Source organism: Felis catus, chromosome X (assembly GCF_018350175.1).
Source record: "Felis catus isolate Fca126 chromosome X, F.catus_Fca126_mat1.0, whole genome shotgun sequence".
Classification (NCBI taxonomy): domain Eukaryota; kingdom Metazoa; phylum Chordata; class Mammalia; order Carnivora; family Felidae; genus Felis; species Felis catus.
The window spans coordinates 101086214-101102040 of NC_058386.1; positions in this window are offsets into that span (position 1 = coordinate 101086214).

Here is a 15827-nt window from a genome sequence, read left to right on the forward strand (position 1 = left end):
AAGTCATGGCATGTTAAAACAGACGTCTGTTTTCATATTAATTTGTAGAATTCTGTCTGTGCATGAAAAGCACAGTTTTGAAGATGTATAAAAACATGAACTATAGTAACACCCCCTCCCCACAAAGAGTGGCCTGTTTGTCCCAAGGGATAATACAGTCACCATAACAAATCTCGAACAAACCATTTAAATGCAGCCTACCTTTCTTCATACATGTCAACTATACTCTCAGTGAATATTGATAAAGATGTGAATTTTCAAAGCTTTCTCTTACAGCTCAAGCCCCAAAGAAGACACCAAAAACAAAATTTTTAAAAAAGCTTTCTCTTACAGAAATTTTCAAACTTACACGAAAATAGAAAGGAAAGCAGAGCTAATCCCATGGCACTCCTCATTCGGCCTCAATAAATATCAACACTTTGCCCATCTCGTTTCATCTGGGATTCCCCCATCCCCCATCCTTGGTTCACTTGCAAAGTCTAGAAAATCCTAGCCGTTGTGTCATTTCTCCTGTAATTAGAACATTTTTTACAAGCACTGAATTTTTAACTGCCCGCTATTGCTAAATTTTAATGGACATCTACACAAGAATTAAAGGCAACTTTATTCCCCCTTTCCCCTCTTTGAAAATTAGTGTAAATAAACCCCTCAGAACTGATACTTAAGAATACTTAAAGGGGTGCCTGGATGGCTCTGATTGAGCATCCGGTTCTTGATTTTGGCCCAGGTCGTGATCCCAGGGTTGTGGAATCGAGCCCCGTTTCGTGCTCCATCCTGAGGGGGGAGCCCGCTTAGGATTCTCTCTCTCCCTCTGCCCTTCTCCCCCTATGCTTGTGCGCGCTCTCTCTCCCTCCAAACATAAAAATACTTTAAAACTATGTTCTTGGGGCACCTGGCTGGCTCAGTCGGTAGAACCTGTGACTCTTGATCTCGGGGTTGTAAGTTCAAGCCCCACATTGGGTGTAGAGATTACTTCAAAATCTTAAAAAAAAAACAAACCCAAAACTATGTTCTCACTATATCATTTGTAGTTTGCTTATAGATGATAGAATAAATGTGGTACTTACTAAAAGTTCATAGGCTAGGGGCACCTGGCTGGCTCAGTCGGTAGAGCATGCGGCTCTTGATTTGAGGTCATGAGTTTAAGCCTCACATTGGGCACAGAGTTTATTTAATACAAAGAAATTGTATATATAGATGTATGTGTACATATATATATAATGCGGTTAGTAGGCTAACTGCATGGTATATGGATGGCTTGTTCTGAAAGTGTGGTCCAGGGATCAGCATCTGCGTCAGCTAGGGGCTTGTTAGAAATGCAGATGTGTGGGCCCCATCTCAAACCTCCTGAATCAGAAATTCTGGGGCTTGACCTAGCTTTCGGTGTTTTAACAGGCCCTCTAGGTGGTTCTGATGCAGGCTAAAGTTTGGAAATCACTGGGATATCGTAAGGGGTCCGAATCCAGAAAGAATTAAATGGCTGAAACCTGTAAATCAAATTGGCCCAGCCCTCTACAAATGACTGTCCTCCTCACCTTTCTTTTCCTTCTAACTTAGTGCTGATCCAGTCCTGTATTTTCTCCTGTTGGCAAAACGCGACACAAAATACATCCTGAAAGTCCCTTCTGATTCTACTTTTCAACAAATCTTTCTTGCATACAGTACTCTTTGAATTTTATGAGTATAAATCTTCAGCCCTTTCACTGCTAAATTCAGAATAGCCCCACGCTGCCCGTGCCGTGGAAGAGTTAAAGAATCAATCAAGCCGTGGAAGAGTTAAAGATTCGAAGACCCACTCGACACACTCGTAAGCACTTAGTGTGACAGCAATCACTTGAAATGGTACAGAACAGACCTGCACTTCTAGAAAGAGCCAAAGTTTCAATGAAATGTGAACAGTTACTCTGCGATGAAGCCGGAAGCCTCTCTAATGTTAATAACTAGCAGTTCTGAATTCTTTTCTCCTCTAGTGGCGTCAAGCCTTTCGAGTTGAAGAAATCCACACTCATAGGTCACTATTGGTCTCTTTAACTGTAACCAAAATTAAAGTCTTCAGGCTAGATGAAAGTCGGTGGTTTTCTGTTCTATTCCTGTGAACCGCTAATTTGCTTATAACAAATACATAAACTGGACATCTGGCTTCTATAGGTTTGGTCTGCTCAGAGGTGTTTTTTTCCCCCAATCTTATCCTGGTTAATTTGAGATTTCCAAGACGTTGTATGCAGCATAATTAATGATGACAGCATAAAAACTCTTTTGCCTGGGCCTATACTTGTTAACTTTGGCTTATGAATAAATATTGGAAGGATACTGGTTCAAAACAAATAAGGAATAAAAATCTAAGAGAAACCAGACTCTGATCATTGTTTTCCCCATTCAAAGTTTCCCAAAGGAGTTTAAATTTGAACAAAACAAAACAAAACACAGCTAGAGTATACTCAATTGAGGTTAATAGTATTTAAACAATGATCTCGCTCCAAAATCTAAGTTTCGTTTCAATAAACTTTATTGAATATTGAATAATAAACTTTATTCAATATTCGAAAGATATATTTTCCAGTAGTCTCCCCTTACTCAGTTTCCCTTCCCACGGTTTCAGTCACCTGTGATCAACTGTGGTCTGGAAACAGATGACTCTCTTTCCGACGAATCATCAGAAGGTCAGTAACGCTACGTCACAATGCCTACATCATTCCCCTCGCTTCGTCTCACCACATAGGCATTTTATCACCTTCCATCACAAGAAGCAGGGCGAGCACAGTACAACAAGATGTTTTGAGTGGGGAAGAAAAGATGTTTTGAGAGAGACTCCATTCACATAACTTTCATTACAGTCTTGTTATCATTGTTCTTTATTATTAATCTCTTACTGTGCCTAAATTATAAATTACACTTGATCATAGGTATGTGGGTGTAGGAAAAAACATAGTATATTTAGGGTTGGGTACTATCCGCAGTTTCAAGCATCAAGGACCTCGGAACGTATCCCACGCGGATAAGGGGGGACTGCTGCACATACAAAATTACCGACGTCCATTCGTTACATAAAGTTTTGCCAGTTACTTTTCTTTAAGTCTGTGCACTGCATTTCTTTAACTTTATTCCATTGCCAGGTACGAGGGATTTCTTTTTAATTCCATTAGCTTATATAAGGGGCTTTGCGTTTTTGGCTAAAGCATCAAAAATGTATTTTCTCATTAAATATTGGAATTTTGTTTGGCAGCGATTAGGCTCTGCTTCTGCCAGATTTCTGACAGTTGCATTGAGGAGCGAAGAACATATAAGTATGTTCATGAACACTTACTGATGTTTCAGAGGAACTTAAATTACTTTTTTTCCAGAGGAACTTCTTTTCAAAACAAAAGAGCCTAATTCTTCCCCATAAAATTAATCTGAATTGGAGAAGAACTTACGAAAAATCATCTCGTTTTTTTGTTACATAGACATTGTGCATAGATTTCCTAGTAGAAATTTAACAAAGGCCTGTGTGAATCATTAAGAGAATGACCTAACTCATCTGGAAAAACCTGTTTTTCTTTCATCTAGGTTTTTTGTTTGTTTGTTTGTCATTTGATTATGTTATGTGGTCTATAAGAATTAAGTTATGCTAAGCCTGGGTTATAAAGCAAGATTTGGTTAGGTATATAATAATAGGTAAATATTATTTATATGTATGTAATACATATATGTAAATAATATGTAAAATAAAATGTAACAAAAAGATTAATACATGAGGGATAATAATCCCTCTCCACCTACCTCAGAAGATTGTTGCAAGGATCGTATGAGTAAACGTACATGAAAGAGCTTCAAAAAGTATAAACCCTCTCTGTAGGCCCAAGGAATCGTTCCTCTAATTAGAGTTTACTGGACTAATTGTGGGTTCGTTTTACACAAAATGAAACACTTCTGGACCAGTATCTGATTAATCAGGGATATCCAGTGATGAAATTCCCTTGTAAAGTTTCGTGGTCATTTCCATGACTCTCAAAAACATTTGTATACATTATCTCAATGTCTTCCACTCTCTGCACGGTTACTCCTTGTGTTTAAATCAGAAGTATATGGGTAATGGCACCAAGATAATTGGAGAAATTGGTGCTGTGTTACCATTGTGGAAATTGTATTCATAAACCCTGCCAATCAAGTGGCTCTCTAACACATCTACTCAGGCAGTCAGGTCAACTCTATTTTCTAACATGTGAAAATAAGAATGTATAAAACAGATTAAATTTAGGGACAATAAAATAATTGGTATGGTATTCTTGCACTATGGCACTGTGTCTGTCATTCATTATAGTCCTAGCATCTCTGTAATTTACAGCTAAGGAACCCCAGACATAAAGGTTATGTGACTCACCTACATCATATGGTGATTCACCAGTCAAGCTGTTCTTCTAGGCACTGAGAATGTTTTTAGCTAATTTTTGGCATGAATTAGCTAAATTGGCTGCCTCACTGTCTGAACTTAGAGGATATATGTCCAAATCCAGGCTCCGTTTTCGATGGCAAGACCTGGCTGGCCATATGATACCAAACCAGAAAACCACATAGAAGTAATAAATAGGTCTATGTAGTCCTTAGCAGCTACTCGACTAGAATTGCAAAATTTAAAGTAACTTTAAAAAAAAACAAAATTTGTTTCTTTAAAAAATTTTTTTTTAATTTTGTTAATTTATTTTTGAGAGGGAGAGAGAGTGCGAGCAGGCAGGGTCAGAGAGAGAGGGAGACGCAGAATCCGAAGCAGGCTCCGGGCCCTGAGCTGTCAGCACAGAGCCTGACGTGGGGCTCAAACTCACGAACGGTGAGCTCATGACCTGAGCCAAAGTCGGACGCTTGACCGACTGAGCCACCTAGCTGCCCCCCAACAGATTTTTGAAACTAAGCTCTACCCCTAATGTGGGGCTTTAACTCAGGAGCCTGAGATCAAGAGTAGCATGCCCTACTGACTGAACCAGCCGGGTGCCCCCAAATGTATGTTTCTGATCTCAAAACTTTGGGAGTGAGAAAGAGAACTTTTCACTACACTGCCAAGGCAACCCTTGGAGGTCAGGAACCATGTCTTCCTAATCACTGTGTTCGAAATGACTAGCGTGCTGTCTAGTCCATTAATAAGCACTGGGTTAATTTTTTTGAGTGAAGGAATGGATGAAGAAATTAATAAAGGAACCGATTGGGAAAATCTCATTTAAAAGTTGTGCATTGACAAATATAATACAATCCAGAATTCATACTGATTTTCTACAAATGTCATTCCTTCTTTTTAAAGTTTATTTATGTATTTTGACAGAGAAAGAAAGCGTGAGTGGGGGAGGGGCAGAGGGAGGGAGACAGAGAAACCCTAGCAGGCTCTGCCCCGCCCGTCAGCCAGCCGGAGGCAGGGCCCAAACTCTCAAGCCTCGAGATCGTGACTTGAGCCAAAGTCAGACGCTTAACCAACTGAGCCACCCAGGCGCCCCAAATTTCATTCCTTTTTGTGAACAAATATTAAACACCTACCGGGTGCCAGACGCTAGGGGATCCATTCTGCCATAGAGCACCGAAGGGCAAAGGAACTGTATCTAATGCGAACTGTTTGGGGGAAGGTCTCAGGGAAAGTGTTCTGAAGGCGGGACCCTTGAAATAGGCAAGGAGGTGGGGAAAGGGAGTTCCGCCTAGGAGAGAAGCGTGTGCAGAGCCCAGAATCAAGTCTGACCTGTCTGAAGAACTACAAATGGGGGTTTTGAATGAGAGGTTTGAGGCCACTGACTGCAAATTCTCAAGGGCGCTTCATGTGCACTAGGGGTCCTGGGGGACACATTTAGGATATATTTCGTGTCTCCTCCAACAGATGAGACCGATTCAAGCTGGTACGATGGGCTTTGAATTTCTGAGCAGGAAACATGTTTGTTATTTTCTTTTTAATGTTTATTTTTGAGAGAGTGCGAGTGGGGGCGGGGCAGAGGGAGAGAGGGAGACACAGAATCTGAAGCAGGCCCCGGGCTCCCACCTGTCCGCACAGAGCCCGACTCGGGGCTCGACCCCACGGACCACGAGATCAGGAGCTGAGCCAAAGTGGGATGCTTAACCGACTGAGCCACCCAGGTGCCCTGCCCCTGTTCCTTATTTTCTGAAGCAGGTTTTGTGAGGTGTGTTCGGGGATAAGGGAAAAGATACTCATTCACCAGGCAGCCATCACCTGTATGAGGCTTTTGCTGGGGCTGAATGGAATATATGAGTCTCACACAGGCACCTTTTTATTTGAAATATATATTCAAATTAAGCCACCTTGTTTCATGAGTTAGCTGAAACCTTGTGTCACTTCATTGCTGGCCTCTACCAGTGTCTCTTAATCCTGTGAAATCATGCCAACAGTGTGCATTGTTCTCAGCGTACCCAGAAATTCTGGGAGGTAGTGATAGGAGAAAATAAGACCGAGGCATGGCCCTCCTGGAGTTTACAGTCTTGTTAGCAAAAAGAGATTTGCATTCATCATTCACAAGATATTCCCCCTTTCCAAACATAATAAATACATGGGCCACTGGCAAACGCGGTGTTGTTTAACTCGAAATACCCAAGGAGCAAAAAAGTGTAAATACAGGGGCACCTGGGTGGCTGAGTCAGTTGAGCACCTGACTTCGGCTCAGCTCATGATCTCACAGTTCTTGGGTTCCAGCCCCACATCGGGCTCTGTGCTGTCGTTGCAGAGCCTGCTTGGGATTCTCGCTCTCTCCTCTCTCTGATCCAACCCTACTCGAGCTTTCTCTCCCTCAAAATAAATATATAAACAAACAAACACAAAGAGCATGGGGCGCCTGGGTGGCTCAGTCGGTTGAGCGTCCGGCTTCGGCCCAGGTCATGATCTCGCGGTTCATGAGTTCAAGACCCACGTCGGGCTCTGTGCTGACAGCTCAGAGCTTGGAGCCTGCTCTGGACTCAGTGTCTCCCTCTCTCTCTGTCCCTCCCCCGCTTGCACTCTCTCTCTCAAAATAAACAAAGACTGAAAAAAAAACTTTTGTTAACGTTTATTTTTGAGACAGAGAGAGGGAGACACAGAATCCGAAACAGGCTCCAGGCTCTGAGCTGTCAGCACAAAGCCCGACGCGGGGCTTGAACTCACGGGCCGTGAGATCATGACCTGAGCCGAAGTCGGCCGCTCAACGGACTGAGCCACCCAGGCACTCCTGAAAAAGATTTTTAACAAAGAGTGTAAATACAGTGTGACAACATTGCTAGATCATGTGGTATAGCCTATCACTACAACAGGAACACGGAAGGCTAAATGAGGGTGTGAACCAATAATTAGAGTGGGTTTCATGAAAGTGGTGTGACCAGAGCTAACAGATCTAAGATTATTGAAGGCCGTTCCAGATGCTAAAACTTTATGACTGTATGTGACATATTTGTTGCTTTGTTTTGTTTTCTTCTGTATGCTAGGTTAATGACGGAGGACAAAAGGACCCACTTGGGCTGTTAAGCTCTGTAGGCTTATCTGTGTGTTCTGGCAGGTATCTTAGAGGGGATTTTAGTGTATCTCCATACATTCCATTGAATAATAACTCTTCGAACAGCATTCTGTCTTAAAAGGAATTCAGCCGCCCTTGCTTCCGAACAAAAAAACAGAAGCCCACATTCGCTCAAAGCACCGCTCTAGCGTCCCCTTTTCGTTTGGAAATGGTCAATTAATTTAAATGACAAATTGGAAATAGGAGCCACTCAGCAGGTGATTCTTGGTATGACTGAAGGGGCCTGGTGACCTTTCTGACTCAGTTTCTTCCTTTGTCTGTAGGAAGCGATGGTCTCACTAATTGAAGTCGGTAGCTAGCGTGCTTTGAGATCCCTGTATGAGCCCTGCTTTTTCAAGGCGCGTGATTGCACCCTGCGGTGAGTCTCTGACTGGTTCCCTCTCCTCGGTCTTTAAAATGACCCAGCTCAGGTAGATTTTCCTTGTTCTCAAGTTACCACTACTATATTTAGCCCTGATGCCAATTGCCTTTATTTATTTGCTCATGTTTATTTATTTGTGTTGAGAGAGAGAGAGTGTGTGCATGTATGTGTGTGTGAGTGTGCAGGGGAGGGACAGAGAGAGAGTGAGAGAGAATCCCAAGCAGGCTTCACTTTGTCAGTGCAGAACCCCAAGCGGAGCCTGATGTCATAAACCTTGAGATCATGACCTGAGCCGAAATCACGAGTCGGTGCTTAAGCAACTGAGCCATCCAGGTGCCCCAGCAGTTGCCTTTACAATCAAATGCAGCCCACAGTAGTAGTAAGGACCCAGACTAATCCTTTGGCCTTAGGATTTTTTTTGTTAATGTTTATTTGAGCGCGAGTGGGGGAGGGGCAGAAAGAGAAGGGGACAGGGGATCCGAAGAAGGCTGTGGCGCAGAGCTCGAACTCACACACCGAACTGTGAGATCACGACCTGAGCCAAAAGTCGGATGCTCAACTGACTGAGCCATCCAGGTGCCCCTGGCTTTAGGATTCTTAATGTCTTTCCTTCTGCGGAGTTCAGTTTTCCAGACCACTCTCTACCCACATTTGTCAATTTTCCAATCGACTCACTCATCTCCTCCCTGATAATAATCCCAAAAAGTTGTAAAAGATCATCTCAGTGGCTTCTCCAAAACCTAAAAGGACACCCTTCTTGGCTTTGCTTAATACTTGCTAATTTCTTCTATGCCTTTCTCATTCCTTCCCTCCTCCCCTCTCCCCCATTTTAATTGGCCTGTGGGAAACACACAGCAGGTGAAATTCTTTAGATGACTCCACAGCAGGAGAAGAAAAGAGATGCTAAAACCCAAATGTTGAGTTGTTGAATGGGGGGGGGGGGGGGGCGGGGCGGGGTGCTGGGATCGGCCAAGCAGAAAACTAGAGGGGAGATGCGAGCAAGACCCTGTGACCACATCAGAATCCTTCTGGATAGTAAGGGAAAAGCTAGAAAAAGAAAGCCAACCGAGAACACTGGAAGAAAGGACCATTGACCCCTACCCTGAGCCACCTTCCACAAACTCGCTTTGCCATTTTGCCATTTGAGAGAGGGAAGCAAGTGAACGTGATACCCTTCCCCATCACAGGAAAAACGTCAAGCTTATATATCCTAATGACCCTGGATCCATAGTGACATCTTTATGTTCAAAGGAAACCACGCTTTTTCTGAGCGTTTGCTTCTAAGGATGGAATATAAAATGGAATATGAGACTATGAGTGTAAATCAGGCTTTTTCTTGAGCTCGGTTTGGATTGTGTCAATATGTATGACAATTCCTTTAACTTTCTATTTTGAAATCATTTTAGAATTACAGAAAAGTTGCAAGAATAATACGGGATTTTCACATTTATCCCTCACTCAACTTTTCTCTAATAGTAACAACTCACAGAATTATTGATAGGGAAACATCTGTTATAAGATGGCAGGCAGGACTGATAAGGAAATTCCAGTCCCTGACCGAAGACTCCCCTTCCAGGTTCTTCTTCCGACCCTGCTTGCCCAGGCACCAAATTACTACTAATGCGGAATGTGGAAGTGACAGACTATAAATTGTTCCCTCTGCTTACACGTGGAGTGCGGACCTCTGGAGAGTGATCTCCTCTGAGCCCACCGGTGTGAAATAAACCTCCTGCCTTCCGAGATCTCTGAGTGCCACTTGGTTCTTGTGCCGGGTGATCCAGACCAAGTTCCGTAACATTAAAACAATAATGTAAGCCAGGATATTAGCATTGGCGCAATATGCAAAAATAATACTTCACGGTAAACGGCTGACCTTACTTAAATTTCACCAGTTTCACTCCTAGCGTTCATTTTGTTCCTGGGTCCAGTCCAGGATCCCACATTACATATAGTTGTGTGTCTCATTAATTTCCTTCTGTCTGTGGCATTTCTCCATTTTAATATATTTTTAAATGTTTATTTTGAGAGAGAGAGAGAGAGAGAACGGGGGATGGGCAGACAGAGAGAGGGAGAGTGAATCCCAAGCAGGCTCCACACTGTCAGCGGAGAGCCTGACTCCAAGGCTCGATCCCACGAACTGAGATCATGACCTGAGCAGAAATCAAGAGGCAGATGCTCAACTGACTGAGTCACCCAGGCATCCCAGCATGTCCCCATTTTAAAGAAGAAAATAAAGCCTGTTGGCAGTGATGATGTTAAAATGCAAGATGGATGTAAGAACATACAGATGAACTGCCTCCCTCCCTTCTTTTTTTTCCTTGCCAGCAAAAGTTAAATATTAGCTTTATTTTTATTTGCTATATACCTGAAGTAAAAAATAAGTTATGATTTTTATTTTAAAGTAAAAAATGCAACTGATAGTTTTAAAGGGTTTAAAAGCTTCAAATAATCTTGTAATAATCTTACAATTGATTTTACTATGCAGTAAAGAATTTAACCTTGCCCGAAAAGAGGTCTGACCTTTGTTCTTGGCTTCTGAGAGGTTATCTCTAAGCCCTTGGAATGTCATGCTTGATAAGAGTGTCTTCACCTGCCTGGGCAATATGTGTGACAATTTTGACATGAATCCCAGGCACTTTCTTTCATTCTCTCGAACCCCAAAGTTATGTCTGCACTACCTGGGGGAGAGTTTCCTTTCATAGAAACCACTACTCAAAGAAGTGCCCATTGCTGAGTGGCGTCAGTTACCATTGCAAAACTAGAACTTTACCAGACTAAGATATCCAGAGAGTGGGTCAAGTTTCCTTTTACCTCGCAGGTAAGAAATATTTCCCTCTGGAGTAAGAAACACCAAGGGGGCTCGGCTTTTACGAAATGCTATAGCACTGCATATGCTTCTCACTTGAAGTGCAGAAAACTTCTGTTGTTTAAAATGTTAAACGTTTATTTATTTTGAGAGAGAGAGAGACAGGGGTGGGGGTGGGGGAGAGAGAGAGAGCCGGAGCCAGGGAGAGGGAGAGAGAGAGGAAGAAGAGAAAGAATCCCAAACAGGATCTGCACTGTCAGCTCGGAGCCCGACGTGGGGCTCTATCTCACAAACGGTGAGACCGTGACTTGAGACGAAATCAAGAGTCAGATGCTTAGGGGCACCTGGGTGACTCAGTCGGCTGAGCGTCCAGCTTCAGCTCAGGCCATGATCTCACGGGTTTGTGGGTTCCAGCCCCATGTAGGGCTCTGTTCTGACAGCTCAGAGGATGGAGCCTGTTTCGTATTCTGTGTCTCCCTCTCTCTCTGCCCCTCCCTTCTCACGCTTTCTCTCTCTCTCTCTCTCTCTCTCTCAAAAATAAATAAACATTAAAAAAAATTAAGAGTCAGATGCTTAACTAAGTGAGCCACCAGGTGCCCCCAAAACTTTTGAATAGTATCTATTTATATAACATTTTTGAAATGACAAATTTAAGAAATGGAGGACAGCCTGGACTCCAAGCTGTATTACAAAGCTGTAATCATCAAGACAGTATGGTACTGGCACAAGAACAGACACTCAGATCAGTGGAACAGAATAGAGAACCCAGAAATGGACCCACAGACATATGGCCAGCTAATCTTTGACAAAGCAGGAAAGAATATCCAATGGAATAAAGATAGGCTCTTCAGCAAGTGGTGCTGGGAAAACTGGACAGCGACATGCAGAAGAACGAACCTGGACCAATTTCTTTCACCATACACAAAAATAAACTCAAAATGGATGAAAGACCTAAATGTAAGACAGGAAGCCATCAAAATCCTCCAGGAGAAAGCAGGCAAAAACCTCTTTGACCTTGGCCACAGCAACTTCTTACTCAACACATCTCTGGAGGCAAGGGAAACAAAGGCAAAAATGAACTATTGGGACCTCATCAAAATAAAAATCTGCACAGCGAAGGAAACAATCAGCAAAACTAAAAGGCAACCGACATAATGGGAGAAGATATTTGCAAACGACATATCAGATAAAGGGTTAGTATCCAAAATCTATAAAGAACTTATACAACTCAACACCCAAAAAAACAAACAATCCAGTGAAGAAATGGGCAAAAGACATGAATAGACACTTCTACAAAGAAGACATCCAGATGGCCAGCTGACACATGAAAAATGCTCCACATCACTCATCATCAGGGAAATACAAATCAAAACCACAATGAGATACCACCTAACACCTGTCAGAATGGCTAACGTTAACAACTCAGGCAACGACAGAGGTTGGCGAGGATGCGGAGAAAGAGGATCTCTTTTGCATTGTTGGTGGGAATGCAGGCTGTTGCAGCCACTCTGGAAAACAGTATGGAGGGTTCTCAAAACATTAAAAATAAAACTACCTTACGACCCAGCAATTGCACTACTAGGAATTTACCCAAGGGATACAGGTATGCTGTTTCGAAGGGGCACATGCACCCTAATGTTTATAGCAGCACTATCAACAATAGCCAACGTGTGGAAAGAGCCCAAATGTCCATTGATGGATGAATGGATAAAGAAGATGTGGTATATACATCCAATGGAGTATTACTCGGCAATCAAAAAGAATGAAATCTTGCCATTTGAAACTATGTGGATGGAACTAGAGGGTATTATGCTAAGTGAAATTAGTCAGAGAAAGACAAATATCATATGACTTCACTCAAAGGAGGACATTAAGAGACAAAACAGATGAACATAAGGGAAAGGAAACAAAAATAATATAAAAACAGGAAGGGGAACAAAACAGAAGAGACTCCTAAAAATGGAGAACAACTGAGGGTCACGGGAGGGGTTGTGGGAGGAGGGATGGGATAAATGGGTAAGGGGCACTAAGGAATCTACTTCTGAAATTATTGTTGCACTATATGCTAACTTGGATGTAAATTAAAAAAATAAAATAAAAATTTTTAAAAAGAAAAGAAATGAAGGACAGCTTAGTGGTTGTCAAGGATTGGGGAGGGGAAGGCAGAGGGAGATGGGTATTGTTACAAAAGGGCAACTGGGGGAATCCTTGTGGTGTTAGAACTATTCCGTGCCTTTTTTAAAAAGTTTTATTTATTTAAGTAATCTCTACACCTAACGTGGTACTCAGACCCATGATCCTGAGATCAAGAGTTGCACACTCCTCTGAGCCAACAAGGCACCCTGGAACTGTTCTGTATCTTGACTGTGCTGGTAGATGCATGAATCTACATGGGTGATAACATTGTGTATAAATTTTTTTTAATACTTAAAAAAATTGTTTTAAGTTAATTCTGCTCCCAGCGTTGGGGCTTGAACTCACAACCCTGAGATTGAGTTGCATGATCCACTGACTGAGCCAGCCAGGCACCTCCAAATTGTATATAAATTAATATACACATGCATATGTGCATGCATGCGTGCACACACACACACACACACACACACACACACATTAGTACAATTAAAACTGGGGAAGTCTGAATAAGACCAGTGAATTGTATCAATGCCAATGTTCTGGTTGTGATATAATGCCGTAGAGGCCAAGGGCAGGCTGCCCCAAGATAGGCCCCTTTGGTATGGAGATTATTTTGAATTAAAAGCAATATAAAAACCCAACAGATTCCGGAAAAGCTCTTTACCTCCCCCAACTGCCTACTAGCTGTACCAGGAAGAGGGCTATTACAAGAGATTCTTCTTTACCTAAGAAGCTTACCTGTATAACAGGGCAACTTTGTTTTCCAGACATCTCTTCTCACCTTCCTATTAATGGTCTTCCTCCCATTTGTATACCCAGATCCTACCCCTCTCCTTAGCTCAGAATGTCATTTAAGCCTCATGTTGCCTGTATCTGAAATTTCATGCCTGCGTGGACTCCCCATATATACAAAGCTAAATTTAATTTTCTCCTGTTAAATTGTCCCATGTCAATGTGATTTTTGGTCCAGCTAGGACCTTGAAGGGAAGCGCAAATTTCTTCCTTCCCAGCAATACTATAGTTTTGCAAGATGTTACTGATGAGGGATGGAAGCAGAAAAATGTTCACCTTTACCCCAGAAGGCTGACCTGTAGCCTGCATAATTTTAATAAGGATCAAATACATGCTAGTTGCTACATTCTATAAGGGTTTCATTACTGCCTGTATATCTCACTGATGGTTGATTTCAAAATGAATGATAAGCACCAAAGAAATCTTATGAAAGTAGTTTTACAAGTAGAAATTTGATGAAGACTTTTATGACCTGCCTGCACGTGCCCTCCTTCTTGAGCACTAAGCATATAACCACCAACTTCATACATCAAAGGTGGAGCACTTTCTGCCCAAGGGTTCCGTCCCTGTGCTACTCAAATAAAATTACTAAGTTGCACCACACAATGTCTCAAGAATTCTTTCCTGACCATTGTACTCAACAACCACCCAACATTACCCGGGGGGGTACCCAGGCAAAGTGTACAAGGGATCTCTCTGTATTATTTGTTTACAATTACAGGAAAACCTCGGTTTGCGAGCCATAATTCATTCCAGAAACATGCTTGTATTCCAAAGCACTTGTATATCACAGCGAATTTTAAGAACCATTGGCTCAGTTGTGATCATGTGACATTCGGCATCACATACTACTCGTATTGCAAGACATCGCTCGTTTATCAAGTTACATTTATTAGAAATGCTTGCTCATCTTGTGGAACACTCACAGAACAGGTTACTTGCAATCCAAGGTTTTACTGTATTTTTATGAATAAGGGTAGGGAAATCATACTGATATTTAGACAGAAATTTACCTTAACCCAGGTGCCATCACTGTAAAATGATTGGTTCAGATTTGTTTTGAGAAATGAATAAATCTTATAAAGGTGACATCTTCATACTAAGACTATCAAGTGACAGCAAATGTTGTAGATCCAGGCTTGTTTTGTAAATGAAGAAATATTAAGTCTAGGTTTTGAATATATATATTCAAGGGGCACCTGAGTGGCTCAGTTGGTTGAGCGTCTGACTCTTGGTTTCGGCTCAGGTCATGATCTTTCAGTTCGTGGGATTGAGCCCTCGGTTGGGCTCTGGGCTGACAGCACAGAGCCTGCTTGGGATTCTCCCTCTCCTCTCTCTCCGCCCCTCCCCCCACTCGTGCGTGTTCTCTCAAATTAAATAAATAAACTTGAATATATATTTGAACCAAAGAGGTAGCAGTAGATAGGACCAAAGTGAGAAAGACTCCAGTTGATTTACTCTGTTAGATAATTATTAAGTTGAGGGAATAAAAGAGGAAAAACCAGCTCAGCCCATCTGTTTGAGTATGAAAACCTTCTTCAATTAAATTATTCTGTGGGAGTAAAAAATGAGGTAATTCAGATAGCATCAAACTAACAAATACCTTGATATAGAACTGAAAAGAATTCTGGGTCAAAGTCAAATCTCTGCCTCGTATCCTATTGGTGTAATACGCAAAACTAGGTGTGGCTGAACAATAACAGATAATGCATATACTGAAAGTCCAACCACTGTGCAGATATTCCTGGCAAATTACAGCATTCTTTCAAACAACATCCTGAAGCCGCAACAGGATGATATTTTCCATCCTCAGAAAGACTTGAAGGATATCATCCAAGCAAGGAGGAAAATAATTTCCTGCAGGCTGAGTTAGGGATCTCAGTGCCAGTGTGGAATAGGAGAGAGCTCATAACAGAGCAGACACAGGGTCATCACCGTGTTGGGGAAAACATGGTGAGAGAGGGACATGCTTCTCTCCTAGACGTTTTCAAAGACACGTGGGCAAAATGGAACTGACAGCTAGGTACACTATAAAAGAATTAAAGGGCTATACAGTAGTTTCTAGGGAGCCAGAAGAAAGACTGGGTGAAGGGAATTGAAAAAACAATGACTGAAAGCAAAAATGGGAAAAAGAAGCAATGAAAAGCTGATGGAGAGGCTGCAAGTGTTAGCACAGAACTGATTCCAAGACCTCCGAATGGCTGAGAAATTATACATGAATGAAAAA